Source organism: Lepeophtheirus salmonis, chromosome 6 (genome assembly GCF_016086655.4).
Source record: "Lepeophtheirus salmonis chromosome 6, UVic_Lsal_1.4, whole genome shotgun sequence".
Classification (NCBI taxonomy): Eukaryota; Metazoa; Arthropoda; class Copepoda; order Siphonostomatoida; family Caligidae; genus Lepeophtheirus; species Lepeophtheirus salmonis.
Genome location: NC_052136.2, coordinates 42,908,317 through 42,922,678, shown reverse-complemented (window position 1 = coordinate 42,922,678; position 14,362 = coordinate 42,908,317).

The following is a 14,362-nucleotide window of genomic DNA, read 5'->3' as shown; positions in this document are numbered from 1 at the left end:
GGCTTTTTTTATTGATTTGTGTCACGGTTCATCGTCTCGGTGAAAGATCACCTTTTTCTTCTTCAAATGAGGTATTTTCTGGCTAATTTCGCCGTTCAAACGATCCAATATAATAGTAGCTGTTGATGGTTTTTCCGTATTCCAAGTAGTCAATGGATAAAATTCCATTCGAATTCCAAAGTACAGAGGCCATTACCTTCCCAGCCGATGTTTGAGTCTTGCAACGATTTAGACGTTTTTCTCCGTCTGCACATCACTCAGCAGACAGCCGTTTTGATTCTAGAGTGACGTGGGGAATCTATGTTTTATCCATTGTGATGAGCCGACGTAAAAACTCCTTCTGATTTCGTATGAACATCTCCAAACAGATCTTTGAATCATCTACTTGTTGTTGTTTTTGCTCTGGTGTGAGCAAACGCGGCACACATTTGGAAAACAGTTTTTTCACATCCAAATGTTCATGTATGATGGTGTAAACAGTACCTTTTGATAACTTCAGAGTGTCAGCTATCTCTTGCAACTTTACTTTGCGATTGCCCATGATGGTTTTCAGGGTGTTTCTCATGTTTTCAGGAATAACCGCCATGGCCGACCAGGCATTCAGCATCATCGGTGTCCGTACAACCACGTTTGAAATCGGCAAACCATTGTTTGATGGTTTTTTTGATGGGGCAAAGTCCGGATAACATTTTTCAAGTCAAGCTTGGGCTTGAATGGTGTTTTTTTCGCCATCAAAAAATAATGATAAATCAACACACGAAATTACTTTGAATCCATCTGTTTTAAGAATCATAAAAGTAGCGTCACTTAAACCACTGTAACTCGATAAATAGTAAACTAAATGTCATTAAATTTTGACAGTAACCTTTTGAATGTTTGCACTTCCGAAAAATATTTTGTTAGTTGCGTCATCTGGTAGTTAGACCCCCGACTTATTGCCCGATGTAACATCTTAATACCGTTGCTGTATCCGTGGACGCAAGACGTGAGAAAGGGAGATCTCTTCAGCTCAGAAAATGAGTTTATATTATTACATTTGGACTTATACGCTTTGAATATTTTTAATCTTTCAGATGTTTCATAGAGGGTGCAGCATTTTAAACAGTGCTTTAGTCAATCTCCGTGCTTGGGATCCAACCTTTGGATCAAGGTTTGAGTCAGATAGCAGTAGTAAAACTTCTTCATATAGTTCCAACAGTCAATACACTCAAAAAAGTGTAGATGAGTCATCCTCTTCATGAACAACGGAAATTAGGTGATTTAAAGTAACATTTATTTTACTGTTATTATTATTTTTAGTTTTAAAAATAAGCTTTTTTTTATATTTAGCTTGTAATTTCCTTAAAAAAATCCACAAAAATACATTATGTACGCAGATATTATTATGTCTTATTTATTGGAGTTAAAATAATTTTATCAATCTTTCACCTGAGGTTATGTAACAATGCAATCGGGAGATTAACATTTTTTGAACCATTGAAGTCGTAGATCTTGTAATATATTACGAGTGTAGTCTGAATAGTTTCCGATCCCAACGTAAATATGGCAGCACTCGTGAATTAAAGCTAGTCACATCTAAAAAGATTAAAAATGAAAGAGGGAGACAAGATAGTTGAAATAAAAAGTAAAGAAAAACTTATCTATTAAAGAGTGAAAAGCTCTTTTGACTATTGTATTATAATTTAACTCACAATTTGAATTACAAATAATAATACTAAAGTCTTGACTGTTTCCCCCCCCAATACCTTCCAATATTTCCAATGAATCCCTTCAATTCAATTTCTGTTCTAACCCCTGATGAGTATCAAATAAGAATTATGATCTAAGCCACAAATTATTGCTCTTTGGAGGTTGAGAAGGACAGTGAGTCCTTAATTCTGAGGAGTAATAAGTGTCAATTGAAGAAGCTGAGAGTATTTTTCTGCATTTATAATTTCCTCGACGTCTTCAGTGTTGGATCATTCATTATATTAGATTTTTTTTTTTGCACTCCTGTATGATAAAAATTATACGTTACTACCAACAATAAGAACGGAATGAAAATACAGAGTTGAAGAGAGAATAAGAAAATAGGTGGGACGTAGAGAAGTTGACTTTTGAGTTCCTATATTTTAGTTATTTCAAGAAGCGAATAACAATACTTTAGATCTTATTGGGTAATCATTCTTAATCATCCCTTTGATCTTATGCCTTCTTTACTATGAACTCAATTAAATGTATATTACTTGTGAGTCATCGATCTTTGCTTAATCCTAGAAAAAAATTAATATTTTATGATTATCCAGCATTCAGATTTCCCTATAAAGGAAGTGTTAAGTGTTCGGTAATTCGATAAACCTGTGCAATCGGATAAATTATTCGGGGATTTCGGTTTTGGGTCTATAACTTTCATCTCAATGTGTTGTACTCATTACATAGGTTTTAACTTTTGAACATATCAATTATTTTTTTTAAATAAAAAACATCAGGATCGACATAATAGTGATTCAAATAATTATTAATGTTTTTACATATGATTTTTTAAAAGACGGCTTTAAATGTTTGTTTAGTCAACATTTACACCATCTATATTTTCGTGTTTTTTTTTTTAATTGAAATATCGTTTATACAAGGAACACTCAATACAATTAAAACACCTTTCTTTAACTCTTGATGACTGATGAGGTAGGAAGAGAACTCGGGGAAGGAAGCTGATTAAATATAGGAGGGCTTAAGGTAAGAAACAGATTTAAGGTTGATAGAGGAGTAGAGGTGAGGTAAGAAACGGATTTAAGGGTGATAGAGGGCTAGAGGTAAGAAACGGATTCAAGGAGAGTATGGTGTAGAAATATGACTTGAAGTACACTAGATTGATGTAGTTAGAAGGGACGTCGTGTGCTCTTTAAATACATTTTTTCTTCTTTTCTCAAAATTGATCAGAGGAGCTATATTTCTTTCTTGATATTATTTCCTTTCTTTTGTTAAAAGAGCTTCTTCACATAAATAATTTTCAAGAATCGAAATTTTTAATTTTAAATGCTATTCTTTAAAAGCCTTAACGATTTAATTTCTTTACTGTTGGATCACTCATTCATTCTCACAATTCCAGGATGATCAGAGAAGAACATAAGTACATGATATTATGTTATTGCTTTTATCTTAATATATTATTCAGATACAATTTTTTTTCTAATTGAAACATTTAACTCTATTTTATTTTGCAGATTTTTAAAAGATTTAAAAATTATTCCAAAGCTGCGGTAGGTAGAAAATTTGTAAAACTCTCTACTAGAAAATGAGTATGTTTTATCTGCTTTCCCCAGCATTATAATGTATGTTAAAAGGCCCATAAGAATGAAATTCTTGTTTTGATCTCTGAAAAGCAGTAAAAAAAAATACATGGCAAATAAATATACATATTATTGAAGGAAATCACCAACCACAGTGGTTTCATTGAATTTCAGATCGAGGCGCATAATTATAATGTATTATTTTATGGTATAAAGGTGATGCGGTACAATTAGAACCTTTTTTGCAAGTTTCCTGTAATAAATACAAAGAAAGTAAGAATATAAAATATTTTAAAAAATTACAATACATAGATTTACTTGTTCCGCTTCATCAAAGATGTATATGATGGTCGATGTCCCTGCTCCTTCATCTTCAACAGCAAATAAATCAATTTGATATAAAGATAAGAAGTGAGTATTTTCTCTATGTATAGATGAATATGAAATGGACTCCGAAAAGTCCATTGTCAACAATTGAACTTCATCCTTATTTTATTAAGCATAGCTGACTCGTGTGTCGTAGTCTTTTCTTTCCATTTGAGCACACTACAAATAATTTTTTATGGAACTGGCAATTTTGAATGTCCAATCGTCTAAAGGATTTTTTATTATGGACTCCCTAAACAAGGAGGCTTAAGTTTTCAATGATTGTAACAATTCTGGTACCTTCCCATAGTTCCTATTTGTGGACATGCTTTTTTCCACTTCTTTATAAATGTATTTTTTCAACAATATCTTTCATAGATATTTGATGGATTCTCAATAGATCAATTTGTCATCAAAGTAAGGCAATTTTCCAGATAATGAGTATATAAAACACCAAAGATACTTTTGTACATTCCTATCAAGAATAAAAAAGTAATTTTGTACACATGCTTGAGATCCTTCCCTCAGAGAGCTTCGTCCTCTCATCTTTTTCATCAATTCAAGAAAAATGTCCAAGAATGCACATTTCGAGAGAATCTATGGAAATTATCACAATTTTCCCTTACGATATGTAGCTTCTAGGGGAGAAAAACACATAGAGCATGGGCCTCTCTTTTCACAAAATTCTCGAGGGCCTAATTTAGAACTGCATTCCATTTCCATTTCGCAAAAATTACGAACCATCTCTTGCTCCTTTTGTCCATACAACGAAGTGTCACGACATGATGAAAATGTCGAATATCAAATAGGAGGCGGAAAAATTTGGCGGACATAATTTATAACGCTTGGAAACTTAATAATAATATTAATGGCGTCAATAATTTATAGTCTATAGACTAGTGTCTAATCCAGAGATAATAATCAAATATTGTTCCTCTCAAAGTTATGGGAGGTTCGATCAACTCGCTTTATTTTTATGACAACTCTGTTTTCATAAATATTAACAAATATCTGAGGCTATGAATATGACCAATTATATTCAAGAGGTCATAACGAGCCTAATTAGAGTCACATTAATTAATGAAAGTCTCTAAATTATAGTTAATATTCTTAAGTATCCCATCCCATCCCTCAAATTTGAACGTAAATCCCATAATGGAACAAATACGTCTATAAACTATTTGGCCGTTAATATTTATTAAGTAAATAAATAAAAGGGGAATTTCTCAATAACTTAATTTTTACTCAAGCGTCATTTCCAGTTGACTTACTACATATCTAGGATCTGTTGAAAGTTTATTTGCCATAATTTTAGACATTTTGGAGGCGCAGTAACTATTGTTCCCGCTACTACTGAGATTATTTTCTGAATAGCTTTTAGAGATATCCGAGACCATGGGCTAGACATAGATTCAAACAGGCTTTGGTGGTGGTGGTATGAGAGGACTCTTGTGGGACTGGGAGATCTCCGGGGAATTTGCAGGATAAAGATGGGATTTTGTGGGACTTGAACGGGAGGGAAGGATTTGACGGGACTGCCAGAGCGGGATCAGCGTCGGTTGAAGTCGTAGACCAATTTGCTCATGGAATCCGTCTCTTGTAATCCCTGTGCCTTGAGACTCTTGATGAAAGAAGGATCCTGCGCCGCTGTCTTTGGCACATTCTCCTTCTTTTGGAGAGCCGGGTCCACGACCTCAGACGTGGGGATCTTTTCGATCTGTTGTTTGGCACATCCCGTGTCGTCTTCCCAAGCGTTGAATTTGGCGGCGAGTCCCGCCAGCCGCTTCTTCCGCGCCTCTTCCTCGCCTTCAAAGAAAGATTCTTCTTCGGGCCCTGTATTTTAAATAAATTGCTCCTGCGGCACGCTTGAATGGCCTACAAGTGCCATGAGTTCCTTCTTTACACACGAATTTTAGGTAAGAATTCAGTGCTTCTTTCCGAGCTCGTGTTCAAGCCAATAGTCGACTCACTTCCTCATCCATCGCCTTGATTCTAAGGGAATCCGTGATCACGATTCACTTCAAAAAGACACAATAAACTTGAAGTTTACTTCTTTATTTTTTCATTCACTTCTTTTCTTTTTCCTCCACTCAAATTTTCAAAATCAAGGGCCACAGAGCATTTTGATATCTCTTTTATTTTATTATCTTGGGGGATATTATGAATTATGATATAATAATCTACTGCACATTTTTTAAAGATGTTTAACTTTTGTAATGTTATGATGTAACTAATATAATGATAATAACAAATTGTTGTAGATAGTTAACGCTGAGTTATTAATTTTTTCAAAATTGTCTCAAAACTTTTGCACGACTTTTTGATTCAAATTTCTCACATCTATGCAATTCTCATTACATCAATATGAACTAAAGCAGCGTTTCTCAAAGAGAGCGATACTGCTCCCCTGGGGTGGTGCTTTAATGTTAGGTGGTGTTAATGCAAAAAGGGCTAATTGGGGCGGTATAGCAAAAAAGCAGTGATTATATATTATTATAAAAAACTAATTGATATACAAAATTTAAAAAATGTGATATCAAGGTAGTAGCAATGAATATGTTGAATATTATCCGATTGAAAGGATATAAGTATGTTATTTTGAGATCTTATTATTGGTGCCTCTATATTTTATGACTAGTGTTGGGTCGGTCAATTATCGGTCTGAGTCGATCACGTGATTTATTACCAGCATCTGAACTCTGAAGAACGAAATGAAAAAAATCAGTCTTATTTAAGACAAATTCCTTCTTTGCACATCCAGAAAATGTCTATATACGTACTTTGTTCGATTCAAACCTTAGAACTAGAAAAAAAACCAGTTGATATCATCTTGGAAGATTGTAAAAGAAGACAAAAAGGTCAAGTCAGTCAATTTTTTCTTATAAAATAATTTGTAAATTTAGGTCCAACTAGTCACCTAGATTTAATTAACTTGAATACAAATCTTGAAAATTACAAAACTGAACATTTGATACAACAAATAATTAATATTTAAAATGTGCACAAGGTAAAGATTTAACTCTGCCAGATATTCCGTGTCATTCTCTAAAGATATGTAGCATCAACATCAAAGGAATCCCAGAAAACACACAAAAATTTAAGTGTTACACATCACTCAAGATCAAAATTGAATAAAAACTTTCAAAAGTCTGATTTCATGAATTAATTTACTTAGTATTCAAAGATTTAAAAAATATGTATGTATATTGTATATTATGCCCATTTGTATCTTAATCTGGAAAAAATTTAATAATACAAATAGCTGATTCCATGATTATTTATTTTTACTTGTATGCCGTCAATAGTTGCTTCATGAGTTTTAACTTACAAAACCGACTAGATAATAAAGTCAAAAAAAGTTACTTACAAATTCAAAATAATTATAAAATAATTTTTTCTTTTCATTGGCCATAATTGTAATAAGATTGTTTTCTTTTTTTAATTTGATCTCATTTTGAAGTACTTCTGGTACACAGGAACTTTGACCGAATGGAGGGTAATGGTTTTGATGGAATTTGATTTTTTTTTCAAGGGGGCATTATTAACACCTCAACATTTCTCGTGATCCATGATAATTTTTAATTTGGTCAATTTTACAAAATAGCAAACACTCTAATATGTAGTCATAACAAACTTCCTTTTTTGTTTATTCTATAGAATTAGACCATAAAAAAATCTTATCGACTCCAATAAATAGTTCATTAATCTTGATCAGATTGTTGAACAAGAACAAACCCGTGGTGATTGTATTGCAATCGCTCAAACATCCTCTAGTTCCAGTGATTTGGAAGGGTTGGATCAGCAAAGTCTGGAAGTAAATACGATTGAAGATATAAATGTTCCAAGCGACAGAAATTTAAGTCCTGTAGGCGTAGAGTCTAAAACATCCTACCAATACCACACCAAGAAACCTAATGATACGCTTGCAGGAGCAAGACAGCCGAAGCTCTTGAAGTTCCCAGTACGTGATCCCAAATCAAGAAAAACTAGGAGTTTCAATATACAATGCTATCAATAATTCCCTTGGCTCGAGTATGATGCTGAAAAAGATGCTGCTTTTTGTTTTCTGTTGTCCAAAATTTTCTTCAAAAACTTGTGCTCATCTGGTGCTTTGACATTCACTAAAACAGGATACTGTAACTGGGCAAATGCCCTCGACAGTAGTAGAGCATTTCATTAATTTGAAAGATCTGAGCATCATAAAAGCAGTTATACTAGTTGGATAGAGCTAAAAAAGATCCAAGATGGAAAAGCAAAAAAAACATATTCGATAGAATATGCCCGGAAAGGGAATAAATAGCCGATAAAAACAGAAAATATTTTATATGCATGTTCAAATATATCCTCTGTTTTGCAACTAACGAAGTTCCCATGAGGGCTCACGATGAGACAGACAAATCCCAAAACAGCAAATGGATATCTCTACCCCGCCTTCAGCTGGAAGCAAATCCCTCATTCAGACAGTTGCATGAAAAGTTCACCAGGAAAAGAAGGTATCGACTATACTAGTAAAACCAGCGTCAATGACATCATCCAAGTTATTTCTAAAAATACTCGTCAGATTATTTATTCTGAGATCAAAGACGCTGACATGTTTTCAGCACTCATAAATGAAAACAAAGACGCAGCGAAACGAGAAGAGTTGGCTTTGGCTGTAAGATATTCAACAGGGCATGGTTTGGAAAGATTTTTGTACCTTCCGAAGCCCAGGCAATCAAAGAATGTGTAAATGAAATGATTAATTGTATCATCCAATCTTTAGGAGGCTCAATTTTAGTATGTTTAGGAGCAGATGGTGCAAGTGTAATGGTAGGCAAATTTACTGGTGTTACGGAACTGTTACGTTCAGAGTATTTTCACTGGTTAATGTACATACATTGTACTGCTCATCGTATTAACCTCTTAGTAAACGATAAAATCAAAGAATCCAAATTTGCACTTGACATCATGTTCACAATCAACTCCCTGTATACATTTTTGAATGATGCAAAGGTCAGAGAAGTCTATCAGACTGTATATAGCGAGTTTTACCCTCATTTACAAATTAAACATCTTGCTCAGCAGGTCGACATACGTTGGGGCTGCAAATTTGAAGCAGTTGAAACTTTGTATTATTTTAGAAACTTTAATCAGAGTTACTCCAAACCCTTGAGGACATGATCCCAAAACAAGTTGAGCAAGCAAGGGGATTTTACCATAATTTGACATCTTTCCAGTGGATTATAGGGCCTGTCACACTCGAGGCGTATCTTACTGAAATGTTATTCCTCTCCAAAGAGCTGCAGAGTTGAAGTATCAACTGAACAGATGTTCAGTACAATGTTGAAAGTACCTGTAAATCAGTTTCGGTAATGGACCATAATCAAATACAAGCTAAAGTAAATGAGCATTGTGAAAAGATTGGTTTACGCCTTGAACGTACGCTCACCATGCCAATACACCAAACTAGATCTACTTCATCAAACAGTGCTGCAAATTCAAGAAATATCTAAATTTCTAATTTAAATTCTTACATGAAAAGTATGATGGAAGAAGAGTTTCGAATCCGGTTCGACAGCAAGAACATCAAAATATTGAAATCTCTCGATGCATTGGATGCATCCAAGACGTGTTCCTTGAATAACGATACTTTAGGTTATCTTATCTGTGTTGGTCAAGCATACAATGAGTGGAAGTAGATTTTTGTGAAAATAACAATGCAGACATATTTGTTATAGTGAAGTCTGCTCTTATATATTATTGCGATGTTTATACTAAAGGTTCTCAATTTTCCGTTGAGATCTTTTAATCTGGAAGAATCCAGGATTATATTACATAAACATTTTAAAGTTTATCAATATATAGAAAATAATTATGGTACTTCTTAGGGAAAGCGACAAATTTGCCAGCAATTAATAAAATTTTAGTAAAACAAATTTCCATGACATTTATGGTTGAACCACAAGTTCCACCCACACCAAAGCCAACAGTTGAACCCCACAAAATATTACATCATCCCTCCAAACAAAAATCTGAAAATCTGCCAATGACCCATCCATATATTTTCATCTATGAAGAAAAACTTATGTATTTTTTATGGCAAAGGGGTGTCAGTTTGAAAAAGTCTGGGAAACCCTGAACTGAAGGTTTTCTGGGCCCTCTTGCGACTATGGGAGTTTTCGTTTATTGGTTAATTGTCTATAAGAATATGAACGTTTCTTTACCATTTCGAGATTTTTATCCATTCGCAACCTCTACTCTCAAGGGCAAGGGTAACTAGAAAAACAAATATAAAGGGTGATTCAAAACGAGCGGTTTTTGGATTGTAGAAATAAAACACATTAAATATATGTTATATTATGGTCAAAACTTTATTATGAACCGAAAAAACAATCCTTTACAATTATTTCTAGCAAATAATCTCCTTCATATGTTGGCCGCAACTGGCCTTTAAATGGTCCATTCTTTCGCACCAATTTTCGATGACGCGTTCGAGCATTATGACCAGAGTCTCACGAATAAGTCGCTCAATATTTGCGTCCGATGCTTCAATCGTCACTGGTTTATCCGCATAGACTTTTGCTTTTACGTATCCCCAAATAAAAAAGTCCAAAGGTGTGATATCACACGATCTTGGTGGCCAATTTCCCGGGCCAAAACGTGAAATTAATTGCTCAACAAAATGATGTCTCAATAAGTCCATTGTTACGCGCGCTATGTGGCAAGTGGCACCGTCTTGATGGAACCAAATATCGTGGAGACCATGTGCTTCAATTTGAGGTACCAAAAAGTATGTTAAGTTGTTGAGAGCGGTGGGGAATTGATTCTTCACGATCTTCGGCTACATTCTCGGCTACGGCTGCAATATTTTCTACGCTGCGAGCTGTACGGGGCCTACCAGACGACGGGACATCCCAGCAAGTTGCTGCCCCTTACCATTTTTTCGATTATTCTGCGAATGGTGGATTCTGAAGTATGATTTTGACAGAGCTTGCACGCGCCTGTCAAAAAATCCCTACTGGAAAAAACTGCTCGTTTTAAACCACCCTTTACAATACAAAGTCTTTAGTATTTTTATTTTTGCCAAGAGTTAATTATTATTTATAGATTAACTATTATATGTTGTGGGTCAGTATAAAAACAATCTTGAATTAAGAAAAACGAGAAAATCCTAATTTGTTTTTTACTTCATAAAGACCATTAAAACGTGGTCTGTTAATTAATGTTTATTTTCTCATTATTATGAAAAGGTTTTGTGATTATTTTTTGATATTCTGTTTCCAACGTCCTTTTTATATAAACATAGTATACTAATAGTCATTTCATCATCAAAAAGGATCTCCTCGATGATTGGGATTAATTTATTTCACAAGGACCCCACGCCACTTTCTGACAGAGGGATTGAAAGCCAGGATGCTCGAGAATATAAGAATATCCTCAAATGGATTCAGGCAAATCGTTCAGTTGTTAAAAATTTGTCGGACAAGAAGATTTTCACAGTTGATCAATTCCACAACTACTGGTTCGCAAAAACAAAGAAGAGGTCCAAAGGTTTACCACACCAAATATCCTGCCAAAAAAAAAAGGTCCTTGGTGTTGTGGCCTATGATGGAAAGAAGATGCCTCCGTTCTTTTTCATAGCTGGATAGAGAATCGGCCAGGAGGCCTACTATAAGGTGCTCAGATACACCATCTTTCCATGGCTAAAGACCAACTACCCAGAGGGTAGTCACATGTGGACTCAGAAAGGCGCCCCTTCTCACGTCCTCAAGTACCAAAAGCTCTGCAAAGATGACATGGGTCCAAAGAACCCCCTTCCCCTCCCCTCCAGATTTGAACACCTGTATGACCTTCAGGCGACGTGTAAAGTCTATGATTGATAATGAGGGTGGCCATATTGAATGAAAAAAGTTTTGCAAAAACCTTGGTCACATGTTTTATTTACATTATTATTTTGCCTGGTATTGAAAATATAAAATTATTGATGTATTTCTAAAACCATCTCTGGAGTCCATGTTTTGCTGCCCACCTTTGTATATATACAGGCCAATATTTCATAGACCTAGTTGAGTCAATTTTAAAATTTGAAATCAAATTTTTGGGATGAATTAAGATACTACTGGACCCGATTGGCCTTAAAAATATCATGTATCAATTTCTCATTCTTTTATTGTGACGATCAACTTTGGCTACTTTAATTACAATTTGCGGTGCCGTTAAAGGTTTAATATGAATAATTTTTTTGAGAAATTGACAATAATTCGTGGAAGAATACAAATTATAACTTATTTCAACACAAATAAACTCACCATGATATATCATTATTGTATAATTAAGTGTAATTACTTCCGTTCTATTTCTGTTGTTTTTTTCCTTCTTCTTTTTTGCGTTTAATGAGTCAAACCGGGTCTTTGACTAATTTAGTTTTACTCTAGATTCACATCATTGTTTATTATTATTTGTTCCCAAAGATCAATTCTTCATTTGTGTGAATTTATTAATAATTAACATCAATCAAAAGGATAGTAGTATGCGATGTGTCAACTTAAAGTCAATCCTGAATAAAATTAAGAAAAGGAAAAATCCCCAATTACCAATTCATATATGTTATTGACACATTTTTGTCAGTTATGGGTTTCATATCCAAACTTTTGGGACAAGTAGAGATACCCAAGAATAACAGTATGCAAGCAAATTTAGGTTTTTAACCAGGTCCGCTGACTAAAAATCCCATTTAATATTGTTAATTAAACCATATTAATACGAAAATGACCATTAAAACCTTCAACTGCAATAGGTTTTGCCTTCTTTTCTGTAATCACATTTTTAGTACAAATTCAACTCATATCCATGTTTTAAAGTGAAAAAACTATGTTCATGGAAATTAAAATGGGAAAAAACATTACAGCGTAAAATACACTATTTATTAAGTTATCTTGAATACAGTTCGTACAAAATGTGCATGATATATATCTTTGATTTATGTATGATTAAATTCAATTTGTGGGAACTTTATTTTTATCAATTTTTATTACCTTTAATTTTTGATCCATATGATTATTCAGGTCCGAATTAAGGCTTCGAATTTAAACTATACTCTAAAAACGTGATTTTAAAGAAGTCTTTAAAAGTCAAAGCTATTGCGGTATATCTAGGGAATTTTAAGGTCTCGTATAAAACGATATTTATTTACAAAGATGAGCTATTGTTGAAAAAATATGACATACTATTAAAAAAATATATATAGTATGGGAATTGTTTTATTGAAATTATGATAATATAAGTAAAAATATCAAGAATCACTTGCTAAAATCTTCATTTTTTGTATGATATTTTATATAATAGTCCTATTGATAAACCCATTGTAATATAATATATCACATTTTTGTTATTTTTTAATTGCGACCAGGAATTTTTGCAACCTTTAACTAAAGTTTTGGCTTTTAGCAACGATTGATTATAATAGTTTATCAGTAGAGAAGAAAGATAATTTAAACTTTTTATGTTGTTAACTCAATTTAAGGAAGTTGGTTTGACTCCGACACGCTAAAATGTAATAGTAATAACTGGCAGTATCTCCGATATAAGCTTATGTTGCAACTTTTTACCACAACTGATTTTAAAATCAGACACAGCTTATGCTTATCTACGTGCCAAAATAATCACATGATACTTTGAAAATTTAATATATCCCCCCACACACACACATTATTTTTAAATAATGTGGTTTTACAAATCCCCCACTCCTATTTTAATACACATGTTAACTTTAACTGCAAAGCTACAAATATTAAAAAATGTTATATTTGAATCAAGTAATCAATTCTTAAGATATAGATTTGATTGGCTTTTTTGTCTTTTTTACACTATTTAACAATTGTTTTGCACTTGATTGGATTTTTGGACGTTACATTGGAAACGTTCGTAGGACATCAGCAGTTAGTACTGAGTTGTGGTCAAATCTGAACTAACAAAATATCTTGAGAATCTAAAAATCAAAAACTCGTTATTGAACCATGAAATTATACTTTAACATTTTGATGTTGTTGTCAGAACCTAAAATATACTATTTAATTTATTTTACTAGCTTTAAATTTCGTATACAGGGATGGGCAGCAACATGTGTACTCGAGAAGTTTGAGGCCTTCATGACAGCTATCAGAAGGTTGCGTGGGGTCCAGGTGTATAAGGACAATCCAAAATCGCCCTTTGTGACCCTCCTGATGGTCCTAATATCTATGGAGAAGTTCCACATTGATTTGTGTATGGTCAACCTTGATCTTCTTCTCCAAGCCAGACATGAACTCCGGGTCCCTCTTTAAATTGTGCCATTCACTTCCTACTTTCATTCTTTATAATTATTCATCTTGGCTTCTTTGAAACCCAGGCTTGTGGAGCACTTCACTATGTCCATAATATTCGCCGCCTCAACTTCAGCACCTAGGAGATTGTTTTTTGCTCACTTATGATTACGAGATGACGAAATTTTTATTATAGTTTGTCCATGTACAAAGGATGGTTGAACTAGAATGTCACAAAATAATCACTAAACCTTCTTATATTATTCAGAAAGTCAACATTGATTAATAGTTAAAAATTAAAAAAGGAAATTATGAGTTGAAGTTTTTGAATGTTTTTTATACATTCAAAGTAGTTTTAGGGCTAGATCTGAAAATCCTGCACTGGTCTGTGACCGGCATAAATTTAACCAATTTGTTCTACCTTCTACACTGATATCAGTCCAATAC